A 5151-nucleotide genomic window follows, 5' to 3' on the forward strand; every position below is an offset into this window, starting at 1 on the left:
CTTAATTTTTGTGCATTTTCTATATTAAATTTTACCTTAAAGGAATGTAAAGAATATTGAACTCCAATTAGTAGGTTTGCCTGTTACAGTAGTATGGGTTAGAACTCTGAAACTATTTTTCTTATATTCTAGGCCTGAGCAAAGGAGTAAAACATGAGAGTTAGGTTTCTCATTGTGGGAGAAGAGGAACATATATATAGTAACTCCCCCTTATCCACAGGGGATATGTTCCAAGATCCCCAATGGATGCCTGAAACCACAGAGAGTAACGAACCATATATACACTGTATATATAGGGGTTTTTCTATCCATGCATACCTTTTCACTTAAAGGAAGCACATATCTAAAAGGCCAGTATCACTACCCTTGCACTTTGGGGCCATTATTAAGTAAAATAAGGGTTACTTGAACACAGCACTACAATACCATGACAGTTGATCTGATAGCCATTGGCTACTAAATGGTTAATGGGCAGGTAGAATATACAGGGTGGATATGCTAGACAAAGGGACAACTCATGTTCTGGGCAGGACAGAGCGTGATGGCTTGAGATTTCGTCACACTATTTAGAATGACACACCATTTAAAACTTATGAATTGTTTATTTCTTAAGTTTTTTATTTAAAAATTTCAAAAGACAGGGCCGGCCGTGTGGCGCGTTGGTTAAGAGTTGGCTTGGGAGTGCCGGCTCTGAGCAGCAGAGCTCTGGTTCAGACCCCACATGAGGCCCAGTGATGCTGCGCCCTCTACAGCTAAGGTATGCCCTCTACAGCTCAACCTGGAGCTGGGCTGCCGTGAGCAGCCGTGAGTGACTGGCAACCAACATGAGTGGCCAGCAGCCGGTGTGAGCAGCCGGCAACTGGCATGAGCTTCCGTGAACTGCTGTGAGCAGCCGTCCAGTGGCCAGTGACCAATTGCTTCACCCAGGAAGAGCGCAATGATGGTGCCAGCTTGGGCCAGTGAAGCAACGTCCTCCACAACTAGACCAAAGAACAAAAGGACAGCAACTTGTCTGTTCCCCTTCCCTGATTCCCCAATAAAATCTTAAAAAAAAAAAAATTTCAGAAGACAATTGACCATGGTTAACTGAAACCATGGAAAGCAAACCCATGAAAAAGGGGGAACTACTGTACATGGTATGGAGTCTAGAAATGAACTAGTTTCTTGGATTGAAATCAGATGTATCAGAACGAAGTTTTTAACGAGAGAGGGAGAGAGAGAGAGAGAGAGAGAGAGAGAGAGAGAGAGAGAGAGAGAGAGAGAGAGGAAGGAGATGAGAGGGCGATTATATGATAAATAAAGCAAACGGGGCAAAATATAAGCAAATAGTGAATCTAGGTTTTAAAAAATTACAGGGGAGCGCCTTGTAATATTCTTGCAGCTTTTCTGTAAGTTTAAAGTTATTTCTAAATTACTTTTTTAGAACAGGCTTGCCACCAGAACACAGGTGTTGTGAAAACCATTGCTAAATCTAAGCCAAAATGGGAAAAGAAAAGACTCGTTCAACATCGTCATCACTGGACACGTAGATTCCGGCAAGTCTACCACTACTGGTCATCTAATATACAAATGTGGTGGGATCGACAAAAGAACCATCGAAAAATTTGAGGAGGCTGCTGAGATGGGAAAGGGCTCCTTCAAGTGTGCCTGGGTCTTGGATAAACTGAAAGCTGAACATGAGTGTGGTATCACTATTGATATCTTTATGTGGAAATTCGAGACCAGCAAGTACTATGTGACCATCATTGATGCCCCAGGACACAGAGACTTTATCAAACACATGATTACAGGCACACCTCAGGCTGACAGTGCTGTCCTGATTGTTGTTGCTGGGTTGGTGAATTTGAAGCAGGTATCTCCAAGAATGGGTAGACCCATGACCATGCCCTTCTGGCTTACACACGGGGTGTGAAACAACTAATTGCTGGTGTTAACAAAATGGATTCTACTGAGCCACCTTACAGCCAAAACAGATACGAGGAAATCGTTAAGGAAGTCAGCACCTACTTTAAGAAAATTGGCTACAACCCTGACACAGTAGCATTTGTTCCAATTTCTGGTTGGAATGGTGACAACATGCTGGAGCCAAGGGCTAACATACCTTGGTTCAAGGGATGGAAAGTCACCCATAAAGATGGCAATGTCAGTGGAACCATGCTGCTTGAAGCTCTGCATTGCATCCTGCCAACATCTTATCCAACTGACAAGCGTTTGCGTCTGCCCCTCCAGGACGACTACAAAATTGGTGGTATTGGTACTATCTCTGTGGGCTGAGTGGAGACTGGTGTTCTCAGACCTGACATGGTCGTCACCTTGGCTCCAGTCAGTGTTACAAATGAAGTAAGGTTTGTTGAAATGCACCTTGAGGCTCTGAGTGAAGCTCTTCCTGGGGACAGTGTGGGCTTTAATGTCCACAGCGTGTGTCTGTGAAAGATGTTCATTGTAGCAATGTGGCTGCTGACAGCAAAAATGACCCACCAGTGGAAGCAGCTGGCTTCATGGTTCAGGTGATTATCCTGAACCATCCAGGCCAAATCAGTGCCGGATATGCACCTGTGCTGGATTGTCACACAGCTCACATTGCTTACAAATTTGCAAAGGAGATAATTAATGGTCATTCTGGGAAAAGCTGGAAGACGGCCCAAAGTTTTTGAAATCTGGTGATGCTGCCATCATTGATATGGTTTCTGGCAAGCCCATGTGTGTTGAGAGCTTCTCTGACTATCCTTCTCTGGGCTGTTTTGATGTTCGTGACATGAGACAGACAGTTACTGCGGGTGTCATCAAAACAGTGGACAAGAAGGCAACTGGAGATGGCACAGTCACCAAGGCTTCCCAGAAAGCTCAGAAGACTAAATGAATATTGTCGTCAATACCTGTCACCCCGGTCTTAATCAGTGGTGGAAGAGCGGTTTCAGAACTGTTTGTCTCAATTGGCCAGTTAAGGTTAATAGTAAAAGACTGATTAATGATTACAATACATTGTAAAGCCTTCAGAAGGAAAGAAGAATGTTTTGTGGACATTTGGGTTTTTTTGTGTGTGGCAGTTTTTAAGTTATTAGTTTTTAAAACCAGTACTTTTTAATGAAAACAACTTGACCAAAAGCCTGTCACAAAATTTGGAGACCCATGAAAACAAAGTTGAATGAGAAAAAAAAATTTCTATATTAAAATGTTCCCCAAAAGTGAAAAAAGTACAGTGAATTGGTAAAGGCAGCTTACAGGGATGCAGAGAGTAGCGGTGCTTTTGAGACTCACCCACCAAGGATGCTTAGAAAAGGAAATGCACTTCACACATGCAGACTTATGAGCATCCACACACAGACTATATTATCCCTTCCAAAATCAAGGAGAAATGCCATGTGGATTTTCCTATTTGGAAAAGGCAGCCTGGCAGAGAGAAAAGAAGCCAGGCCAAGAGCCAATATACCTGGGCCCGCGTTCCAACTTGTCGCAGCTGTGGAAGATGGCCCCTGTCCTCTGGACCCCACTGTCCTGTCCACACCTCAAGGTGGCCAGAATCCAGCCACTCTGTTTTCACCACTCTGCATGGTCCCAAAGCCCGAATGGTGCTCGCCAGTGACTCAAAGATCCGCTGAATCCCCCTTGGGGGTTTCCACTTTCCAAGAATTAGTCTCTCCACTTGCTCAGGCCGTCTCTTGGAACACCAGCCTCTCAGCACTTTCCCTGCCTTGTCCTGGGGCCAGCTTCGAGCTCGTGATGTGATTTTCCAAGCTGAGGCATCTCCTCACTCTTGGAGCCTCCAACTTGCCCCTGCCGTAGCCTGAGGACAACCCTCACCCCAGCCCACAGATATGCAGCAGCAGCAATAGGGGCTCCGCTCTTGCCAGACTCTCTGACCTCCGGGGTGGTGGTCACAGAGAGTCATGTGACCTGAGGACCCAGTGCCACTGATGCTCACTGGGATACAACTCAGGTAAGACAGGACTCACCTGCCGGCCCTTCACCTGCTGCCCGCATCCAGATGTCTACTCTGGAGTCTCAGAGGCTTTCTCTACAGGCTCCAGCCTCCCCAGAGCCGAGAGAACATTCCTTTGTTCATTTAACACATTTTTATTGAGTGTTCTGACTCAGAGTAAGCACACATAGACCCAGAGAGCTTACATTCCAAAGAGACAGGAATGTGTAATTGTGCATGGGGAGAAGTGCTCTGAGGAGAATAAATAGGGGATACTCGCATTTCCTAGACCAAGGGGGGAAATGAGTTTTGGTCACAAAGAACAGGAAATGCAAAGGCCCTGAGGCCATGTCAAGTTCAAAGAATGGAAAGAGGTCGGTGTGGTCAGTCAGCAAGGGCCAAATATGCAGGAAGGCCAGATGTGCACGTCACCCATGGGGTGACATGAGTACATTTGCATTTGCAATGGTGCCCTGACTGCAGAGTAGAGGGTGCACCCAGGGGAGTGGGTACACTGCTTTAGAAGCGATTGCAGACAAGTAGGTGATGTAGCAGGGGACTCAGATGGATGAGACCTCCCCACAGTACTGCCAGAAAGTGGGGCCTGAAGGTGCCAGCCTGCCTTGGGACACACCAGGGACCATCTCAGCCACAGCTGCCTCTGCCCCTCTGTGGGGGACCAGCCAACCCACAGGAGAGGCTTATGGCTCAGTCTCCCTCCCAAGCACTCCTGTTTTGTGACCTGTTCCAAATGTCATACATTTTTTAAAACAACAACAAAAACTTTGTTAAGGTATAATTCACATACCATTCAATTCACCCAAAGGATATAATCCTATGGTTTTTAGTACACTCAAAGATATGTGTAACCATTAGCACAGTCCACTTGAGAGCATTTTTATCACCTCAAAAAGAAACCCCACATCCTTTTGCTATTATCCCTTGCCCCCTCCCCGCCCCCACCAACCGGAAGCAACCACTAATCTACTGCCCCAAGCCCCAAGGTCAGACCCCTTGGGCCTCAGTTTAGGGCTCGCTTCTGCCCCTTCCCGTGCCCCAGGGCCACATCCCAGGCGCACTCCAGCCACCCAGCCCAAGCCTGTTCATCTCTCCCTCTCTCGAGGGCCGGACTCAGATGGCCCTCCATTTTCCATATCCCCCTCATCCCCAGGGTCTACCCTGACCTTTCTAGAGGCCTCTAGAGGGCACCCCCATCTCATAAACACTAGGGG

At 46.7% G+C, this 5151-nt stretch overlaps 1 pseudogene; it reads left to right on the top strand.

Moving 5' to 3' along the window:
• The first annotated feature begins 864 nt into the window (after nucleotides 1–864).
• Nucleotides 865–2860, top strand: LOC109384996 (elongation factor 1-alpha 1 pseudogene; annotated as a pseudogene).
• Nucleotides 2861–5151: the final 2291 nt, after the last annotated feature.

The sequence above is a fragment of the Hipposideros armiger genome, unplaced genomic scaffold (genome assembly GCF_001890085.2).
Source record: "Hipposideros armiger isolate ML-2016 unplaced genomic scaffold, ASM189008v1 scaffold_107, whole genome shotgun sequence".
NCBI classification, from domain to species: domain Eukaryota; kingdom Metazoa; phylum Chordata; class Mammalia; order Chiroptera; family Hipposideridae; genus Hipposideros; species Hipposideros armiger.